This window comes from Bubalus kerabau, unplaced genomic scaffold (genome assembly GCF_029407905.1).
Source record: "Bubalus kerabau isolate K-KA32 ecotype Philippines breed swamp buffalo unplaced genomic scaffold, PCC_UOA_SB_1v2 scaffold_50, whole genome shotgun sequence".
In the NCBI taxonomy this organism is placed as follows: Eukaryota; Metazoa; Chordata; class Mammalia; order Artiodactyla; family Bovidae; genus Bubalus; species Bubalus kerabau.
Window position 1 is genome coordinate 1,631,928 of NW_026577904.1, and position 22,852 is coordinate 1,654,779.

At 39.3% G+C, this 22,852-nt stretch overlaps 1 long non-coding RNA gene across 2 annotated transcripts in view; it reads left to right on the forward strand.

Moving 5' to 3' along the window:
- The first annotated feature begins 6,799 nt into the window (after positions 1-6,799).
- Positions 6,800-22,852, forward strand: part of LOC129640868 (uncharacterized) — a 154,342-nt gene continuing 138,289 nt past the window's right edge. Inside the window, exon 1 of one of the 2 annotated variants that reach the window (XR_008709005.1) lies at positions 6,800-7,206. This is a non-coding gene — a long non-coding RNA (uncharacterized LOC129640868). The remainder of the gene's footprint in view (positions 7,207-22,852) is intronic. The other variant, XR_008709006.1, reaches the window with a different exon arrangement.

Below are 22,852 nucleotides of genomic sequence, written 5' to 3' on the forward strand. Positions count from 1 at the left end.
TGAACTGACATGAGTATATTAGTCTTTATTTATCCCATTAAAAGTAAATATTTGCACATTTAGCTATAGAAGTCTTAATGTTTGGTCAAGGGGTGGTTCATGCCCTACTAGGGTAATGTCCTTGCCATTCTAAAAAATGTCTTTAAATTTCAAAATTTGCCTGGACTACAGAATTTCAGATAAGGAGTTTTTGAAAAGAACTAACATTTATTGAGAACATGCTATTTGCCAGGTTTGGGTCCTAGTTTCTACTTATGTTAATGAATTTATCCTCATCATAATCCTCAGAGGTGGATATATTTAGCATCCTTCCTGCTTTATAGTTGAAGTGACTATACAAAGTACAGAGAAGTCAAAGGAACTCAAGGGTACCAGCTAGTAACTTAGATACACAGAATTTGAACACAGATAATCTGGATCTGAGAAGCTTTTGCCTAATTGCTACACATACTGCCTCATTTATATTATTACAATTGTTATCCTCATTCTACAGATGAAAATTCTGAAAATCAAAGGTAATTTTAAATTAAAAAGTGAAATTTAGGAATAATTATATCTAAGATAAAGTGTTTATGTGATCTTGGGCAAGTTATTTAACTGTTCTGTGCCTCAACTTTCCTTTCTGTAAAATAGAGACATTAATAATACATACCACATGGATTGTTATGGGGAGTAAGGTAGTTTAAAACACTTAGAGAAATGTCTGATATACTCCATGAAATCAACACAGATTAGCCCTTACTATTATTACAACTAGGACATGTGGATGCCAGAAGGGAGGAGAAGGATATAATGAAAGTTAATCCTCATGCAAAGATTTACTATAAAGAAGGTAAAAGAGACAATATTTTTCTTTCAGATATTAAATCAGTGCTTGCTTTATTTTTTGTTCCCTAGCCCTGAGGTGTTTAATGGCTGCCTATCTGTTCAATCAATGGCTTCAGAGAGCAGGTACAGAACAAAGAAGTCTTTTATTTCTCTCTGAGTCTATGAGCTGACATTTTTTAATCCATTGCAAGACTTTAATCATGAAGTCATGCTTTGTTAAAGACCAAGACTGTTTTGTAAATCCCCAGAGCTTCTCTTTACAATTAAAAGTCTGGGCCTGGTTCACTTAACTCTTCTAGTATTGCATTTGTAAGAAGCCACAGCGTGAAGAGAACAAGGCTTGTACTGAAAGGAAAGTTCTCTTGTAACAGGATAGGAAGTTCCTTTTAACTAAGAACAGGATTTGAAAACTACAGAAAGAGAAGTGGGGCAAGTATAGATCTGAGTGACATACTCATCTACTTGGGTGTGAATGCCCTGGGGAGAGGGAAGATGAAGGGCTGTAAGCTCTTTAGCAAACCCTGCATTCAGCCTTGCTTAGTGCTATGTGGTCTCTGGGAAGAAGAGCAATGTCTGAGGCAATATTTGAAGGCTGCCTCAAAGAATTCTGCATATTGTAGAATGGCACTGATGACTCTTTTGTGAGTGAAAGTCGCTCAGTTGTGTCTGACTCTTTTTGACCCCAAGGACTGTACAGTCCATAGAATTCTCCAGGCCAGAATACTGGAGTGGGTAGCCTTTCTCTTCTTCAGGGGATCTTCCCAACCCAGGAATCAAACCGGGGTCTCCTGCATTGCAGGCAGATTCTTTACCGACTGAGCTATTTTGAGTCTCCCATAAACAGCACAGATTTAAGACAATCAGTAAAACAGAAAAGAATCACTATAGGGACCTCAGGACAAGGGAACGTGATAAGAGGCAGAAGCATCAATGGCAGATGAAACCATGGAAAAAGACTGACAGCAGGCACTGGAATGAGCCTCATTCAGGGATGAGGAAGGAAAGGAAAAATTGCAGGAAACAGCATGTGGATCAGATCTTTCCCTATATCACCATCATGGCCTGGACCCACAAGCTAGCTGTAAAGAAAGATTTAGAGAAGTCTCTCTAAGAAGGGAGAAACAGTTGTGACTAACCTTTAATGGAATGATTTTTTTTTCCTCCAAAATATTTTAAAATCAAAAGAAGCTGAATTAATTTTATTTGTCCAATTATATTTTGTCTTTTCCTGCTTGTAGAAGAAACTGAACTCCAGAGACGTGTGAGGTTAAATAATAAAGGTCTACCTTTTTTTTTTTTAAGTCAAATATAGGTTTTAATTCTATTATATTTCAAAGATATTAAATCTCAGAATTTTCTAAAACCAAACCCCATTCTAAGTCATGTCAGAATTTGTTGGGCTTCCCAGGTAGCACTAGTGGTGAAGAATCCACGTGCCAATGCACAATTTGGCCATGACAGATATTGAGGATATGCAATTCAGATCAGATCGGATCAGATCAGTCGCTCAGTCGTGTCCGACTCCTTGCGACCCCATGAATCACAGCACGCCAGGCCTCCCTGTCCATCACCAACTCCCGGAGTTCACTCAGACTCACGTCCATCGAGTCAGTGATGCCATCCAGCCATCTCATCCTCTGTCGTCCCCTTCTCCTCTTGCCCCCAATCCCTCCCAGCATCAGAGTCTTTTCCAATGAGTCAACTCTTTGCATGAGGTGGCCAAAGTACTGGAGTTTCAGCTTGAGCATCATTCCTTCCAAAGAAATCCCAGGGCTGATCTCCTTCAGAATGGACTGGTTGGATCTCCTTGCAGTCCACGGGCCTCTCAAGAGTCTTCTCCAACACCACAGTTCAAAAGCATCAATTCTTTGGCGCTCAGCCTTCTTCACATTCCAACTCTCACATCCATACAATTAGAAAACTGGACAAATTTTAGTAAATAATTATTTTAAGATACTTGATGGTAGGCAACACAGAACAGTAATCCTAAATGAAAGATAAACAAATGAGTGAGGTGAGCCTTATCTTCTCCCAGGTTTTCTTCCTGGAAGTAATTTCCACTGAAGTACAAGAAGGGGAGGGATACAAACAAAACTTGGATATGTCAATGAATTGAAGAGTTAAATTATCACTTGGGGAAGTCAAAGCAACTAGAATTTGTGGAACAGACTGCATAAGAGAAAGGAGCTATGCAGAAGTGTTCCATATACCTTCAGAGTCCCACTGAATCTTTCCTTGACTATCAAAAAATATATCATTGGGCATGAACTATATCAGAAGAAAGAACAATGACTACAGAGCTGTAAACTACAAAAATTTATAGAGTTCATAAAAGTCTGAGAATTATTCAAGGTCCCATAACCCAAAGTAAAGAGACTTCAGTTAATATATGGTGCATTTAGTAGAAACTCCAGAAAAGCCTCACCTTAAAAGTGGGGCTAAATAAGCACTGGAGGTAAAACAGATTCACCTTAAAAGACAACAAAATACAGCACTCAGAAACATAAAATCCCCCATGATGTCCAGCATCCAAACAAAATTACCACGTATTTGAGGAAGCAGAAAAATGTGACCCATAACTTGGAGAAAAGTCAGTCAATTAAACAGATCCAAAATGAAAAGCATAGTACAATTAAGTAATAGACAAGAACTTTAAAAAGCACAAATCCAACATACATATTGAGTAGTGACAGAAAGCATTCAAAAAGAAGCTCAGAGGAAAAAAACTAAGAAAAGTTAGTCCTCAGTGACCTGTGAGACAATAACAAATGATTTGACATATTTGCAATTGTATTTCCAGAGGAGAAGGCAAGGAAGAGAAAAAATATTTGAAAAAGTAATGGCCAAAAGTTTTCTAATTTTGATTCAAACAAAGCTATAAATCCTCAGATCCTAAAATCAAAATGAAGCCCAAGTGAAATAAACATAAATAAAGTCTCTCCATGTTTCATTATAATTAAACCACTGCAAAGGGAATCTTAAAAAAACATCAGGAAAGAAAAGACACACTGCATCCAGAAAAACAAAGATAAAAACAACAGCAGACTTCCTGTCATAAATTATGCAATTCCAAAGAAAATGGACTTATCTCTCCAAAATATTGACAGAAAAAAGTGTCAACTTAATATTCTATATCCAGTAAATATACCTTTCATAAATGAGTGCAAGCAGAAATAGAAATGTTTATTGTATAATTTTTAGGGAAATTCAAATGATCTAGAATTTCCATATGATTTATTAAACTACAATTGACCCTCTGTATCCATGGGTTCCACATCCATAGAGTTAACCAATTATGGATCAAAAATATCCTTGCCTCTCCAATCTAGAAAGCTCCAAAAAGCAAAATTTGAATTTGACATGCACTAGCAACTACTTATATGGCATTTACAACCCAAGTACATAGCATTTCATTGTATTAGGTATTATAATTAACCTAGAAATGATTTAAAGTATATGGGAGAATTGTGAAGGTTATATGCAAATATCATGCCATTTTACATAAGCACCTTGGACACATATGGATTTTGGTATCTGTAGGGGCAGGGGTCCTGGAACCAATTCCCTGTGGTTATCTAGGGATGATGGTAACAAAACTGGAAGAATTATATCATCTGATTTCAAAGTTTATACAACTATTGTATTCAAAGCAGTATAATAATGGTAAAGAATAGACATGGATCAATGGAAAAGATATGATAATTCAGAAATAGATCAACACATATAATCAATCAATTTTCAACAAAAGTATCAAAAAATCAGAGGAGGAATGGATTGTCTTTTCAGGAAACTGCTAGTATAACTGGATATCTGTATGGAAAAAAATGAATCTCAACTCTTTTTATTAGGTTATACATTAAAAAATGATTCAAAATAAGTAATATATGTAAATATAAGAGATAAGGCCGTAAGTCTTTTAGAGGAAAACAGGAGAAAATCTTTATAACTTTGGATTTGGCAAAGATTTATTCAATAAGACATAATCATAAGCCATAAATGAAAAATTTGATTAGACTTCATCAAAATCAAAGCTTTTGCTTGTCAAAAGACACTATTAATGAAAAGGCAAGCTGCAAAACGGGAGGAAATATTTGCAAAACGTATCTGAAAAAGGGTGTAAAACACACATATATACACAGAATATATAAAGAACGTTCATAACACAATATCATCCCAAATAAGAAACGGACAAAAGAAAAAGATCTGGACACTTACGTCTAATAAGCTCAAGAAAAATACCCAACATCATCAATCATTTGGAAAATGCAAATTGAAAATTACCAGTAAATATCACTGTACACCCAATATAAACAATTGAAAATGCTAACAATTTCAACCGTTGGCAGGAATGTTGAGAAGCTGGAACCCTCACATGCTGCTGAATGTAAAATGTCACATTCATTTTGGATAATATCTCAGCAGTTTCTTAGAAAGTTAACTAAACACTTAGCATAGGAGCCATCGTGTCTGAAGAAAACAATTAGTAATACAAAGTAGCAGTTTAAAAAATGCATAAGTAGAAATAAACTGCATGAAATTTATGGCACAAGAAATGAGAGAAAAATGGAAGTATTATACATTCTTAAAGCTCCTGCTGCTGCTGCTAAGTCACTTCAGTCGTGTCTGACTCTGTGTGACCCCATAGACGGCAGCCCACCAGGCTCCACCATCCCTGGGATTCTCCAGGTAAGAACACTGGAGTGGGTTGCCATTTCCTTTTTTTTTTTTTTTTTTTTTGAGTTTGTTTTTTTTTTTTTATTTATTTTTAATTTAATTTTATTTTTAAACTTTGCGTAATTGTATTAGTTTTGCCAAATACTTCCAATGCATGAAAGTGAAAAGTGAAAGTGAAGTCGCTCAGTCCTAATCGACTCTTAGTGATCCCATGGGCTGCAGCCTACCAGGCTCCTCCGTCCATAGGATTGTCCAGGCAAGAGTACTGGAGTGGGGTGCTTAAAGCTCATAAATTATATTAAATTCGTAGAATACGAAGGAAGGAAGGAAGGAATAGGAAGAATAGGAAGGAAGACTGTGATAATTTTAAAATGCTCCTAGTGGTGGTGGTGGTTTAGTTGCTAAGTTGTGTCCGACTCTTGCAACCCCATGGACTGTAGCCTGCCAGGCTCCTCTGTTGATGGGATTCTCTAGGCAAGAATACCAGAGTGGGTTGCCATTTCCTTCTCCAGGAGATCTTCCTGACCCATGAATGGAACCCCGGTCTCCTGCATTGCAGGCAGATTCTTTACCAACTGAGCTACAAGGGAGGTCTCAAAATGCTCCTAAGGACCTGGGAAAAGAGGAAAGTATCCTAGGGTCTTTTCTTTCCAGTTCCCCAAATAATTTTCTTTCTTGGATCTGCAGAGAAAGCGTTTCCTTTGTGGCCCCAGACTGTGGCCCCAGTCTCCTCCCTACACCTCTGCTCCTCAGCAGTAAGCCCAGCTCTGCTGAAATCACCACGCCCAGAATTCTCTCCCTCAGCCCACTGGCCCCACGGCATAAACTGTTTTCTACCCTCTATTCTCCTAAAGAGAATGTGAGGTCGGGGGTTACCAAGTTCCCTAGCCTTTTCCTCCTGTTCTCCTAAGGAGGAACTCTCATTTCTCCTGGGTCTTTGTTCCTAGCTGCTTCGGTGGACCGTAGATACATGGACTGAGGGATACATGCGCGGAAGAAGCTTGGCAGGTAGGGAGATACACAGATACGGAGAGAAAATCCTTCCCTCTGCTGCGCCCCATTGAATGTGGAAACAGCATGGTCAATTTGATGTTTAGGGCAGTGGCCGTCACATACATACAAATCCTATATATATATATGCATATAATTCCAGTTCCAGTTTCTCTACATCCTACATAAGGCAGGAAGCGGTCTGGTCAAGCTAACCTGTTGACTGCGTGGGTCTGGGCAGGAGTTTGGCGGTGGGCGGGGGGTGGGGCGGGGTCTAGCTCCCGGATGAGGCTCACCTGCGCTGAACCAAGCTCTAGGCCAACAAGCCTTGACAGGATCAGACTGGAGCGGGCCGGTTCTGGGAAGCCGACTGCGCATGCGCGAGAGGCTCTCGGCTTTCAGGGGCAGTTCCTAAGCCCCCTGTGCGCGGAGAGCAGGCAGGTGTCCAACTGTAACTGAGGAGGAAAACAGTTTGCCACCATTCTTCCCTAATATCAGATATTAGGGGGCAGGAGGCCACTCAAATGAAGCCCGCCTGAAAATAGCCGGCGCTGTCTACTTCTACGGCCCTTCTCTCTCCTGCCCAAGCCGCTGGTGTCCTTCTCCTCACGCCGCTTACCTGAGGGCGGATCTCGTCAACCACCACCCACTCCTGTGCACTCAGAAGCCACTGTCCCTGCCACCCTCACTTGCCCGGTGCTACCCGTGGCCAAGGTAGGTCTGGTGTCCCAGCCCTGCCTGCCCGGGCGTGGACGAGAGGGTGGGTATCGGGTGAGTGGTGGGAGCAACGCAATGAAGGGGCTATCATAAAACTGGTGCTGGAATGTTCCAGGGAAAGTGGGTATGGGTGCCACGATGGGGATATGTTTCTTGGCAAGAAACTTAAAAGTTCAGGCTCTAGGAGTGAATTGAGGTAAAAAGTGCACCCATTTTTGGAAGGAGTAAGTTTACTTCACAAATCCATCACATATTTAGGAGAACAGAAGGGAAAGCTGAATTTCTGACAGAACACCAGTTGACCATTCATGTCCAACTAGCAAACAGCGGTGCATTCTACGGCATCGTCCTCCCTGTCGTGCCCTCAGATGCAGATGCAGGCACCGGGTGCTGTAAGGCTGTCTCATGCTCCGTCACGCGAATGGAATTGGATCCTTTTCAGGACTTTGCCTTCAGTCAAAGTCAAGTCATTCATGCAGGGGGAATGCGCGGGGTGGGGGAGTTCAGATTCGTCTAGTGAAATACCAAGAAAATCCTCAGAGATGGGGATATTTAAAACAGCCACCACTCCCAGAACCTAGAGTTGCTTGGAAAGAACTGAGGAACTTCCCTGGTGGTCCAGTGGCCAGGACTCCACCCTCCCAGTGCAGGGGGTGAGGGCTCCATTCCTGGTCAGGGGACTAGATCCCGCATACCTAACTAAGACTTGGCACAGTGAGGTTAAGTAAATAAGTAAATTTTTGGAAGTGTATATAAATGTCTGTGTGTGTATAAAGAGCAACTGAACAACTAATTAGGAAAAAAAAGAGTCAAAATCAGGAGTTTCAGGACTTGAAAGATGACTTGGTTGGGGGTATGGGGGGGGTGGTTAAAGGGACAGACTTCCCCTCAGCAACTAGGAGGGTCACAGAAGGAGCAGAAGCCATGCCTGGCAAAGAAGATGAGAAAACCATGAGTCCTTAGGAGTCCTGGTTCAGCTCATTTTTACTTACCATGGTGTTATAGAGAACAAAGATAGGAAAATGTCACTGAGGCAGAGTGAAAGTTATAAGCAATTGTAAACTTTATGTGACCTTCCCTGGTAGCCCATTTGTAAAGAATCTACCTGCAATGCGGGAGACCTGGGTTTGATCCTTGTGTTGGGTCGATCCCCTGGAGGAGGGCAAGGCAGCCCACTCTAGTATTGTTGCCTGGAGAACCCCATGGACAGAAGAGCCTCGTGAACTGTGGTTCATAGTGTTGTAAAGAGCGGTACACAACTGAGTGAGAAAGCACAGCACAGCACAAGCTTTAGGTAAGACGTGTATGTGTGTGTGTGTGTGTGTGTGTTTGTGCGCGCACGTGCATGCACGCGCGCACACGCTCAGTCCTGTCCGACTTTTTCCGACCCCATGGACTATAGCCTGCCAGGCTCCTCTGTCCATGGGATTTTCCAGACAAGAATACTGGAGTGGGTTGCCATTTCCTACTTCAGGGGATCTTCCCCACCCAGGGATTGAACCCTCATCTCTTGCATCTCCTCCATTGGCAGGTGGGTTCTTTAGCATTGTGCCACAGGGGAAGCCCAAGCTAGGTAAGATCAGATTAGATCAGATCAGTCGTGTCCGACTCTTTGCGACCCCATGAATCGCAGCACGCCAGGCCTCCCTGTCTATCACCAACTCCAGGGACTATTTTAACAATGAATATGACCAAATTAAGACTTCTATGGACTAATTCTCATTTAGTCCATTATCAAGCTGTTTATAAACAAACTATCATTTCCTGTTATGCTTTCCATTCTGAACTTTTAGAAATCTTATCAATGAATAAGTTTAGGTATTTTTTTTTTTAGTGTTTTTGTGTTAATGGGTTTGTGTTTTTCTTTTTTCCCCATCCTTTGGACCAGTACCAGAACTAGATAGAATGGAAATAATTTCATAAATGCGCTTGAAGCAAGAGAGTATGTGTTGATTTGTGTTTCACAATCACAAATACTTGTTACTACTGTGGGTTTTTTTGGTTCACTTGTTGATATTTTGAATCATAAAAATAATTTGGATTATAACTTCCATTCCAAAACTCAAAGTGGCAAAAAGAGCAGATTAGTTCACACATTTGGAAAATGCCTTGCTCCTCACTTTCCCCTTATTTTTTGAAAGACCAAAATGATCTTTCAGATTCCAAGATCTCAATACTTTATATAAATGAAAATACACATAAACCAACATCTTACCTGTCTGAAACAGAAAGTGCTGTTAAATGCCTTTTAGAGAGAAAGAATGAAAGTCAGTAGTTTGTCTGTGTCTTCAGCTGCTTTCCCAATATCTAGTCTGTCCTGTCCAGGAGGAATCCAGAGCAACATACTAAATCAAGTTTAAGAGATGGATTTAAGCTGGGTGGTAACTTGAAAGTTTAGAGAGTTTGACTCATATGGTTGTTGTGTGTATAAATGATGTATTTTATGAACCTTAATACTAGGTGATACAATCTCATAAACATTTATTGGTGGTGGTGGTCAGTCACTAAGTCATGTCCAACTCTTTGTGACCCCATGGACTGCATGCAGCGTGCCAGGCTTCCCTGTCCTTCACTTTCTCTCAGGGTTTGCTCAAATTCATATACATTGAGTCAGTGATGCCATTCAACAAGCTCATCCTTTGTCGTCCCCTTCTCCTCCTGCCCTCAGTCTTTTCCAACATCAAGGTCTTTTCCAGTGGTTTGGCTCTTATATCAGGTGGGCAAAAGTGTCGGAGCCTCAGTGTCAGCTGTTCCAATAAACATCTATAGAAGCGTTCAAATAACCTTAGATTAGACAGCAGACTTCTTTTTTTTCCTTGTAGCACTTTATTTATTTATTTATAACACCAAAACATTTTGTATTGGGGTGTAGTCGATTAACATTGTTGTGATAGTGTCAGGTGAATAGTGAAGGGACTCAGCCATACATATACATGTATCCATTCTACCCAAGCCACCCTCCCATCCAGACTGGCACATAATATTGAGTAGAGTTCCATGTGCTATACAATAGGTTTTTGTTGGTTATCCGTTTTAAATATATTAGTGTATACATGACCTTCCCAAAGTCCTTAATTATCCCTTCCCCTCGGCAATCAGGAGTTTGTTTTTTAAGTCTGTAAGTCTTTTTCTGTTTTGTATTTAAATTCATTTGTATCATTTCTAGATTCCACATATAAGTGATGTCGTATGATATTTGTCTCCTTCTCGGTCTGACTTACTTCACTCAGCATGACACTGTCTAGGTCCATCCACATTGCTGCAAATGGCCTTATTTCTTTCTTTTTAATTGCTGAGTAATATTCCATTGTATACATATACCATATCATCTTATCCATTCCTCTGTTGATGGACATTTACCATGCTTCCATGTCTTGCTATTGTAAACAGTGCTGCAGTGAACATTGGGGTGCATCTGTCTTTTTGGGCCATGTTTTTCTATGGATATATGCCCAGAAGTGGGATTGCAGGGTCATATGGTAGCTCTATCTTTAGTTTTTTAAGGAGCTTCCGTACTGTTCTCCATAGTGGCTGTACCAATTTACATTGCCACCAACAGTGCAGGAGGGTTCCCTTCTCTCCACACTGTCTCCAGCATTTGTTGTTTGTGGATTTTTTTTTTTTATAATGGCCATTTTGACTGGTGTGAGGTGGTATCTCATTATAGTTTTGATTTGCATTTCTCTAATAACTAGCGATGTTGAACATTTTTCATGTGCCTGTTGGCCATCATATGTCCTCTTGAGAAATGTCTATTCAGGTCTTCTGCCCATTCTTTGGGTTGTTTGTTTTGATACTATTAAGTGTCTAGGCTGTTTGTAAATTTTGGAGATTACTCCCTTATCAGTCACATCATTCGCAAATATTTTCTTCCAATCTGAGAATTGTCTTTTTGTTTGTTTATTGTTTCCTTTGCTGTGCAAAAGCTTTTGAGTTTAAGTAGGTCCCATTTGGACAGTGAACTTAAAAAAATTTTTTCCTACATTTTTTCTTCGACTTCCTTGTTGATTTCTTGGAATCCTGGAAGTCTCTGAACAACAGTTTTCCCAAGACTCTGAGGCAGTGGTTACATCATATAAGAATCCATTATGTAATTTTATCTTTATTCTGGTTACATTTCCATTATAAACAGTTTAAGCATGTACACACACATGTCTATATATCAAAGACTCTATCCCTCATAAACTGTTTTGCCTTATTCATAAGCCAAGACTGTGTACAGTCAAGGATCAGACAGTTCTCCAAAAAGCTATTAGGGAAAAACTTTGGATTTAAAGGGAAATTATTATTCATCAAACCTTTAGAAAATTCTCAAGCTACAATTCACCCTTAAGTTCAAAGAGTGGCAAAATTAAATATCGACATTTTAATCTTATTTTTCCTTTATTCTTTGTAAAAAAAACAACAAAATTTATATGGTTTTGCTTATTCTAAAGCTTACTTTAATAGCATCTCTTATGTTCCTGTTCTCTTATACTGCATTTCTGAGTTGTTCATTTACAATGTACCTGTGTTGTGATTTCGCACAATTTTTTTATGGAGTATGTTATTTTATTTCTAGATCTCTGATCACATTTAAACACTTTAATCTTTCTGTTCAGGTAGTAACTTTTTTCTTCGATGTTCTGCAGAGGAAGTAAGCAGATTCTCACAGATTGAATGTTTAAATGTGTCTTCAGAACATGCATGGGAAAAAGAGAGTGTAACTGTCACATTTTTAGCAGCAAAATACTTAAATAGCACTTGTTGTTAAGCCCATTAAGAGACACCCCCATCCTAAATTACTCAACATAAAACTATATTCTTATGAAAAAAGAGCAAAACATAACAGGAAGGTAAGATAAGTGTCTCTGAGACATGTCAGGTCCTGATGTGTATTAACAAATATCAGTCAGTTTCTGATTTAGACTTTTAAATTACAGAAGGAAGTTTGTTTGAAAGTTTTCTATGTTATATTTGGAATACTTAGAGTAGTTTTAGAATATATTTAGAATTGGTTTATGTTGTTTGGGAAAAATAAGTGGTAATGGTCTGCAAAGCTGCCCTGTCACCAGCTGGGTCTCAGAAACAGTGCTCTGCCTTCACCAAGCTTTCTGTACTTTCTGCTGCTAGGTAGACACTAAGGGTGGACAGTGAGAGACAGAAGGAAGAGAATGCACCAACTTCTCTTCTTATTTTGGTCCTCTTATCACCCATCAGCCACTTCAAATTGGGAGATTACTACATAAGCATCTATATTCCTAATTTCTCTTGAAAAACTGGAAAATCTCATCATATTGAGCCTGAAAACCAGTAGCATCAGCTAAGTCAGCCAAGCTGAGAAGCAGCTGATCCCATGAGTAGACCATCTGCTCTTGATTTTTTCCGCAGTCCTTACCACTCCCTAATATCCCACCTGTAAAAGCAAATGTTGGTTGCTCTTGATGAGTACAAATAGCGAAAATTGGAATCACTGTAAAGTTATGATCAAAAGCCAGTGAAAATATGAGGGGAATGCAGGAACCAAGAGACTATTATTAAAATGACAAGCATTTGATTGAGGTGGATGAAAAGGGATCTAAAAAGAATGCACATTCTAATTGATTAGCATTCATATTAATTGGTTGCTACAGCTAAGTCACTTCAGTCGTGTCCGACTCTGTGTGACCCCATAGACAGCAGCCCACCAGGCTGCTCCGTCCCTGGGATTCTCCAGGCAAGAATACTGGAGTGGGTTGCCATTTCCTTCTCCGATATTAACTGGAATTGATGATATTGTTGAGAAAGTTGGCTGGAGCCAGGTTGCTGATTACAAATACCAACTGCCCGAATCACATGATGGATATTGGTTTACGGAAAGATGTTAGCGTTAGATTTTGCAAAGCTCTATAGCTATCCTCAGATTGTGATGAAAGAAAGTGAAATTGAGTTGCTCAGTCATGTCTGACTCTTTGCGACCCCATGGACTGTAGCCCACCAGGCTCTTCTGTCCATGGGATTCTCCAAGCAAGAATACTGGATTGGGTTGCCATTCCCTTCTCCAGGGGATCTTCCTGACCGAGGGATCGAACCCCACCCAGGGATTGAACCTGGGTCTCCTGCATTGCAGGCGGATTCTTTATCGTCTGAGCCACCGGGAAAGTCCAGGGAAATCACAGTGTGGTATGTGCCTTCAGTTCTGTAATTACATTTTGGCTGCTTCAGATCTATATTAGACCAATATTCAGATTATACAGTCACAGTCTGAATCTCCCAGTGGTATCTATTTCTTGAAAATTAATTAGCTGGGCTTCCCAGGTTGCAAAGTGGTAAAGAATCTTCATGCTAGTGCAGGAGATGAAAGAGATGTGGGTTTGATCCCTGAATAGGGAAGATCCCCGGGAGTAGGAAATGGCAACCCACTCCAGTATTCTTGCCTGGAAAATTCCACGAACAGAGGAGCCTGGCAGGCTATAGTCCAGGGGGTCGGGAAGAGTTGAAAACGACTAAGAATGCGAGTGCGCACACACACAATTAGCTACCTTCAGTTTAACTCTGGCTGATGAATGAGATACCCTTTATTAGGGACAGTTTGCTAAATAGGAATTTCAGTTGTCATATTGAGTATTGTTTGATTTTACTCAGTGATAATTCCTACACCACTCCTCCTTCCCCCTAATAGGGATTTCTGTTCATATAATTTAACCTCTTTAATAAAGCCATATGTTTTCCTAATCCAATTATGATAATCTCATTCTTCTTGGCTGTTCATATTTTAGTAATAGGTATGATGCATTTCTGGTTAGTGCAAGGAATGAAATCTTCCGGGGAACTTTGCGAAAATTTTTGTCACAATTAAAAAGAGATACACAAAAACACTATTTTCACTAGATGTTCTTTTGTCTGATTATGATATAAGGTAGTTAGCCTAAGGACAAGGCCATATCCCGAAGAATGCATTGTAGAATGATAGAAAGATCCTTAGTCCTTCATGATGTTGTTGAGGCATTGAATTAAGCAATCCTGAAGCTGCCTCACCTGAGAATATCTTATATAAAATAATAAATTTCATAAGGCTTCAGCTAGTTAGGCCAGGATTTTCTGTTTCTTGTAGGTGAAATCTTCCTAGTGAATATACTGGGGAAAAATCTTCATTAGTGAATGATTTATAGTTAGAGGGTTTGTCAGATTAAGTAGAAAGGTCTTTATCTTGGCCTGTCTCAGAAAACAGATTATCCTAGAAAGGAGAGAGAAAACTGAATGATGGGAGAAAGATAAAAGAGAGTCAATAAGATATAAATATTTGGCAAAACTAATACAATTATGTAAAGTTTAAAAAAAAAAAAAAGTATATGTAAAAATGTGGCAGTAGCCTGGACCAGGAGTCAGAACATACTCTGACAAAGTCATTCAGATTAAAAATTTTAGATATAAATATTCCCTCTAGGATTGTTCAGATAGTTAATGTAGATTGTGTTTCTGATGAATTTTGAGTACTTCCATGTTTCTTAAATTGGTGATCCTAAATTATTAATGTTAATTCAACAAAGTTCTCTTATCTAGCCATCACTAGTGACAGGTTTCTATTGAACTTAACTTCAGTAAAATTTAAACATTAATTAAAGATTTCTATGAATTAAGCTTCTTTTATGAAACTGATTTGTTTAAAATCCCAATATTTCATCAGGTTTGCATACAAAATAAAGAGTCTTGACCCCAGACTGCATACTTATTATTAGAAATGTTTGATATGGTTGGTTCAAATTTAGGGCTAGAGAGTTCTTTATCATGATCAATTTCACATTCCTTCAGAGGCAGGTATACGTGTGCACATACATACATGAAATCTATTGATAGACAGGTAGATAGATAGAGCTATATGTCTCTTAGCTCAGCTTCTCTGTGCTATATTCTATTCTGTTTATGAAAAACGATGTAGTGTGCCATCACATCATTTGACAGAAACTTTATATCACAAGTGAGAAATTATGTGGGAGGAGGAGAAATGTATTCTAGGATAAGTTAAATAAATGACAGGTAACTTCACTGAAAATATAAATAGGTGTATTTAGGATCGTGGAATTAGTGAGGGGAGGGGCTCAGTGCTGGTTCAGCAGCAGCCCAGCACAAGCCTGTAGACTATGGCCGGTGGGCCAGATCCAGCCTGTGGCCTGTTTATGTGGTGCATAAATTAAAAGAGGTGTTAACATTTTTAAATATTTGGAAAAATTAAAAGGTTATTTTGTGACATAAGAAAATCATATGAAATTAAAATTCCAGTTTCCATAAATAATTTTATTGGTATAGAACCATGCCCATTTGTTTGCATGTTGTTTATGGCTGCTCTCCCACAGTTGAACAGGTGCAACACAGATGCAGTGCTTCAGAGCTTGAGATATTTACTATTTGGCTCTTTACAAAGGTTTGCCAATCCCTGGCCTCAACCAGCAATGGCAGCCCACTCCAGTACTTTTGACTGGATAATCCCATGGACGAAGGAGCCTGGTGGGCTGTGGTCCATGGGGTCGCTAAGAGTTGGGCACGACTGAGCGACTTGACTTTCACTTTTCACTTTCATGCATTGGAGAAGGAAATGGCAACCCACTCCAGTGTTCTTGCCTGGAGAATCCCAGGGATGAAGGAGCCTGATGGGCTTCCATCTATGGGGTCGTACAGAGTCGGACATGACTGAAGCAACTTAGCAGCAGCAGCAGCCGCCTCAACCAGTGCATCTCAGCCTTTAATGTGCATTGAATCACTTGGGGGTCCTGTGTAAAGGTGCAGATTCTGATTCACAACGTGTGGGGATCCTGAGTGTCCACATGTCTGAAGTGCCGAAAACCATACTAGAAGTTACAAGGACCTGGTGCAGAATCAGCAAATTTGTTCTTTAAAGGGCCAAATAATAAGTATTTCAGGATCTGTAGGCTTTCCATTTTTTCTTTTTTTACAACTACTAAATCTTCAGGGGAAAGTACACATAGACTACATGCAAAAGAACAGGAGTGACTATGTTCCAGTAAATGATTATTTACAAAAGCAAGCTTTGGATTGTACTTGGACCACAAGCTTAGTTTACTGATAACTGGCCTAGAGTGTTACTATCTGGTGTCCATTAAGAAACAGGCATTGTCCTACCCTTAACTTGCTTCCTAGTTCCATTACATGCACCAGTAATAATGCTGATGAAGATAACAGTTAACTTTTATTGGGTGATTATAATATGCCAGGCTCTATATTAAGCACTCTGAACTTTCTCTTATTTTAATCCTCACAACAAATCCTAGGAAGCAGAGACTGTCATTATTTTGGCCTACAAATGAAGAAACTGAGCTTCAGAAAAAAAGTAATTTGCTCAAAGTTGCCACAGCAAACTAATAGTGGGCCTGGGATAAGACATAACCCATGATTATCACATGGCTGTTGGACTATTGGATTACTGAGTGGAACATGTATGCTCATAGAAGTTCTGCAAGCCAGCAGACTGGACTGTCAGTATACTGGCATCTTTCTTTGGGGATCTTGTGCTCACAGACCTGAATAATAAAAGGTGAAACATCTCTTTCGAGTAAATGTAGGTGTCAGAAAACTGGATGTTTGGCTCAGGGAGGGCAGAGCTTTCTATTTTATGACAGATTTAGCACCTTCACTGCACATTCTTGAAGTTAAGGCTCAGAGAGATCTCAGCAGCCACACTTTCATAGTCTTGGATTTTTGATGCTCTCAAAATTAAATCGATTTACTTTATAATAATGTGTTATTTTAGGCACCACATAGCACGGCCTTCTGTTTTCTTTGTGTGCTTTGGAATTTTCAGTTATACAGTGAATGTTCTTTCTAACGACTGTGACTGAAATTACATTTCACTTTCCAAATTCCTCTAGACTTTTTTCCTTTTTCTTAGCTACAGTTTCTAAAGTAGAGAAGTAGACCTTGATTCTGGTCTAGAATTTAAGATTAGTTTTATCTGTCTGTAATGTTACACTCATTTGAAAAGACTCTGACGCTGGGAAAGATGGAAGGCAGGAAGAGAAGGTAACAACAGAGGATGAGTTGGTTGGATGGCATCACCGACTCAATGGACATGAGTTTGAGCAAGCTCTGGGAGTTGGTGATGGACAGGGAAGCCTGGCGTGCTGCGGTCCATGGGGTCACAGAGTCGGACGCAATTGAGCGACTGAACTGAACTGAACTAAATACCGTTATTTCCCTGTAAATTAGTATGTTAGGCGTAGGGCGCATATCAGCATAACAGTGTAGTAGATTAATAGACCACTGAGAGCAAATGTATTGTAGATAGAAATGCTTTGAGGAAAATTTTCTGGAGTCTCAGACACAATATTCTTACATTACAGATAACATGTAAAGATGAATAATTGTGTCATTTTTATGAATCATCTGTTTAAAAACTTTATATCACTGCCATGATGATTAGTAATTATTTTCACTTTATGAGCAATTAATGTAGGTTACAGGGCAAGGAGGAATGTAGCAAAGGTTTCAAAATCCTAAGAATCTATCATCTTAAAATTTTAGATGGGGAAGGGAAGGAAATATGGCACTAAACTATGAAATCACACAGAATCATAGATTCTTAGAGCTAGAGCTTTTGATGATCTAATATAGCCATCTACATACCCTTACTTTTCTATGTAAGTCCAAACTGATTAAGTGAAATTCTTAAAGCCATTTGTTTCTCCAACACAAATATATTGGAGTTTCTTCCCTGAATCTGGGAATATGTGTTACTTTCCTAGGTCTGTCATAACAAAGTACCACAAACTGGGTAGCTTACACAACAGACATTTATTGTCTCACGGTTCTGGAGGCTAGAAATCTGAGATCAAAATGTTGGCTTGAAGTCTGAAGGCCCTTAGGAGGAATCCTTCCCTGTCTGTCTTAGCTTCTGGTGAAGGCCAGCAATTGCTTGCCATTCTTTGGCTGTCGATGTATCACCCGTCTCTGCTTCCACCTTCACTTGGTGTGTTCTTTTTCTTTTCTTTAAAAAAAATGTGTTTATTTGGCTTAGTTACAGCACATGGGGTCTTCATTGTAGCATGCGTGATCTTTCGTTGTGGCTTGGGCTTGGTGTAGGGCACATATCAGCATAACACTATATATATTAATAGGTCACTAAGAGCAAATGTGCTGTTAATAAAAAATGTTTTGAGAAAACATTTTCTGGAATCTCAGACACAGTATCCTCAGATTATAGATAACATGTAAAGATGAATAATTGTGTCATTTTTATGAATCATCTGTTGAAAAACTTTATATTGCTGCCTTGATTATTAATAATAATTATCACTTTATGAGCAGAATGTAAGTTACAGTGCTAAACATCCCCACATGTTATTTTCTCTGTTTCTTTGTCTTCACATTGCTGCCTTCTTCTAAGAACACCAGTCATACTGGATTGGAGCTAATCATACTCCAGTATGACTTCATCTTAACTAACTATATTTGCAACAACCCTATTTCCAACTAAAGCCACCTTTTGAGGTACTGGGTATTAAGACTTAAATATATCTTTTTGTGGGGGACACAGTTCAACCATTAATACAAAGATGCAAAGTTATTATTGCTGTTTCCCATGCAGATCTTACAGTGTGGGGAAGAAGGTATATGTGGATCTAGGAGGATACATGTTTTAATAGCGCAGTATGCACAAAATGCTGTAAGATTACCACAGTGGGAGCAACTACCTTTTTCTAAGTGAAATGGCAGAGGAAGGCTTTCGAAGAGAGTTGCCATTTGAATCAGGCTTTGAGGGACAGATAGGAATTCATTGACAAAAAGATGCCAGGTGGGAGGGACACATCAGGCAAATAAATGGCTTTGGGTAAAGGCATGGAAATAAGAGTGAATAAAGTGTTTGTTTGCTGTGGTTAGTCCTAGCTACTCTTTATTGAGTAATTGTGTTATTGAATATTAACAACAATCCCTTAATACTCATTTTGCAGATGGGAAAACTGAAATTTAAAGAAATTAAGCACTTAATTTTAGTTCACATGTCTAGGAGGTGTCTACTGGGATTAGAACTGGGAGAGTCTAATCACACAATCTGTTTTAGCCATTGTGGTAAAAATTACAGTTCAAGGTATTTAGGAGTGCATAAATGATGGTTAAAGGTAAGGCTGAAGAAATAGGTTAAATATGAATTGTGAAGAAGTTGTTTCATCACTTGATTTACCTAACAGAAATTTGGTTTATTTAATAGAGTTTGAACTTTAAGTACAATAGGCAGTTGAACACTTGCTGTAGCTTTAAGGAAGGTATAAATGGCCAGATTCCTGAAGGGTGGTGGGTGGTTGCGGGGGAGGAAGATTGGAGGCCCAGAGGCTTGAGAGGAAGCTACAGTTGCCAGCCATGTTAGAAATAATGAAGACTGAAACTAGACAGAGATAATGGGGTGAGAGTAGGTGATAACTGACAAGAGAGACTTGACAGTTGAGACCAGTCACATGTTAATGCTAAAATCAGGGTACTCTATTGTATCACCTTTCTTGCTCCTTTGACTCTAGTGTTGGAAGTAGAAATGTTTCAACTCAACGGATTAAAGCAATAATTTCAACCCAGAATCCTAACATTGGAAAGAGTCTAGTATGTCTGAATGCTATTTAATTAATTATTAATGCTAAAGCTATTTAAACAGTTATAGAAGACATTTGTTTTTAAATTCCAAAGACTGAGTTAACATATTTAAAAGTAAACTTCATAAAAGTGACAGAAAATATTTTGTCAAAATGCCCTGATGCTATCTCATATATCTTTATTAAGTTATAATTCCTTTGGGTTGAATTCACCCAAGTGTTACTCTGGGTATAGCCACACTTTGATAGCTCAGTTTATTCTACTAAAGCTTGTAATTTTTAAAGATCTGCTGTTTCTTAACAATAGTTTTAAAGCAGCCCAGACAATAACAACTATCCAACAGGAAGTTGAAATTTACCACAGGAACATTTGTTAAAATAAGCTGCATTTCCCTTAAGTGAATTTCTTATATTTTGAGGAATTACTTGATGCAGGTGTCTGGTGCCACCACAGACCACACCTTGTGACTTGCTTCTCTTAGTGATGTTTGGCCAGTCTGTGTGTACTTAGCAGCCTTCTCCTAGCACTGCCTGGGGCCATGTGATACAACTGTCATCAGTCAGATGAAAGCAAACATAAGCAATGTTTGTGAATCTTTTTTATACTTTTGTTGCAGGAAGGAGGACCCCTTCCAGGGCCTGAAACTGGGCTCTTGTCTAACACTTGGAAATGAATTGTCTGAGGAGACACATGTGCTGGCAAAGCAAGAGATTTTATTGGGAAAGGGCACCCGGGTGGAGAGCAGTAGGGTAAGGGAACCCAGGAGAACAGCTCTGCCACGTGGCTTGCAGTCTCGGGTTTTATGGTGATGGGATTAGTTTCCCGGTTGTCTTGAGCCAATCATTCTGACTTACGAGTCCTTCCTGGTGGTTCATGCCTTGTTCAGCCAAGATGAATGCCAGAGAGAAGGACTCTGGGGGGTGGTCGGTCGGACATGTGGTGTCTCATTTTGACCTTTCCCGAACTCTTCGGGTTGTTGGAGGCTTATTAGTTCTGTGTTCCTTACCAGGACCTCCTGCCATGAAACAACTCATGCAAATGGTTACTATGGTGCCTGGCCAGGGTGGGTGGTTTCAATCAGTGTGCTTCTCCTAAGACTTTTAGTCCTTAAGTTGAAAGTATAATATCATGTATTTGGGGGAAACTGAGACATAAGCTGACATACTCATATACACACTATGTCTCACTAAGTGAAAGTCTAATAAATAATGAAAAGAATGCTAAAAATCCTATTCGAATTGGTTTTATATTACACAGTGGAAACTGAAGTTACCTGAAAATGACAGGCATTATTAATCTAGTATTCTCCCAGGTGCCTGAATGCAAAACCAAACATACATTGTGTGGGAAGTGTATGTCTTCTTGTGATGGAATCTCAACTTGGTATCTTGCATCATTGCTAGATAAAAAGAATTATTGGAATGTTGATTTATAATGTTGAGACTAAATTAGAATTCAGTGTTGTTAAGATTTGAAACAAACAGCACTTTAAACTTTAAGGAGTTTAAAGTTTTGGTATTTCATCACTTCTGAGAGACCATTCTTTTTATAAATTAGTGTTTGGTATAACATCATCTCAAAGGACAGGGAGATGGAGAACAGGAAGAATTTTTCTTTGTTTAGTGCAAAGGCACTCCCAAAGAAAAATATTAAAGATAAATAGTAATACAAGATGCTGATGGTGCAAACTCACTTGACTAAGCAGTGCAAGCATGTTAATATTGTGATTTTTTGATTACTATTAAAATATATAATCCAACAGGTGGAAAAACCCCTGACTTATTCTCAGTGTCCAAGCTATGGCTGCTAACATGAAGAAAGGCTCTGCATCATATAATGTTCCGATGGACTTACTGTAACTTAGGTCTGTGGGGGTTTCTAGAACTAACATGTCTGCATCAGAAGGTAAGATCAGCTGGGAGGAGCTTCTTCCTTTGCTTAACAAAGTTCCTAGAATCTGACAGGGAACCAGCCTGGAATCAGATGGCTCAATGGGGCCTGTGATGATTTTTTCATAGTAAAGAGTTTAATCATGCAGAGAATGATCATATAGATGTGTAGTCCACATGGATAAGCTGCTTATCCAGAGATCCCTAGCAGTTTAAAAATGGGTCTAGATGAGGGAGCTGGACCTAGAGCCCAGAACTAAAGGGAGAGGAGACATAGGGTAAAGCACTTTCAGAGACCATCACCTCTCAGATCCTGGAGAAAATGACGGACAAGTTTGGTTCTGCTTGGCCCATTCAGAGATTCACTTGATTTGCTTTCAGTTTGGGCTAGACCCCCTCATACCTGGACACTCTTGGATTTTAGTGATATAAAACAGAGCTTCAATCATTTAGAATCAAGAGCATATGTGCAGGGAACACATTTGCATTTCAATCCCCCTCTGGTCAACTGCCATTCACTCAGAATCCAGCCGTGGTACATGACACATGACCCTCACAGATGATTAAAAAGTGGTGGACACAGTATCTACAGATTTTGATACTCATAGGAGTCCTGGAACCAATTCTCCACATAAACTGAGGGATGATGACTCGATTTCTTTGAGGAAATAGTATATAAAAGGCCCTGGATGTTATAACCTTAGATTCTGATTTTTTAAATAAATTACAAAGAAAAATGCTACACAAGTGAAGCTTTACTGTTATTAAAAAAAAAAAAAAAGTGGTGGACACAGCTGGGTTCACACCAACTGGCTCATATTCTATCCCAGTGGATTCCTAAATGACTATACATTGATCAAGTTCATGAACATCACTGGTGCACAGAAAGCAGTAACATTTCTGGTATCTTGTATGCTCTAAGAAAAAGTCATTTGCCATTTATAACTTTTCAGAGTTAAAGTCATTGAAGTAATATTTAATTTGTTAAAAATTAAAGAAAATTAATAGTGTTATGGGGGCTTCCCAGGTAGCTCAGTGCTAAAGAATCTGCCTCCCAATGCAGGAAACGCAGGTTCGATCCCTGAGTCAGGAAAATCCCCTGGAGTAGGAAATGACAAGCCACTCCAGTATTCTTGCCTGGAAAATCTCATGGACAGAGGAGTCTGGCAGGCTACAGTCCATGGGGTCACAAAGAATTGCAC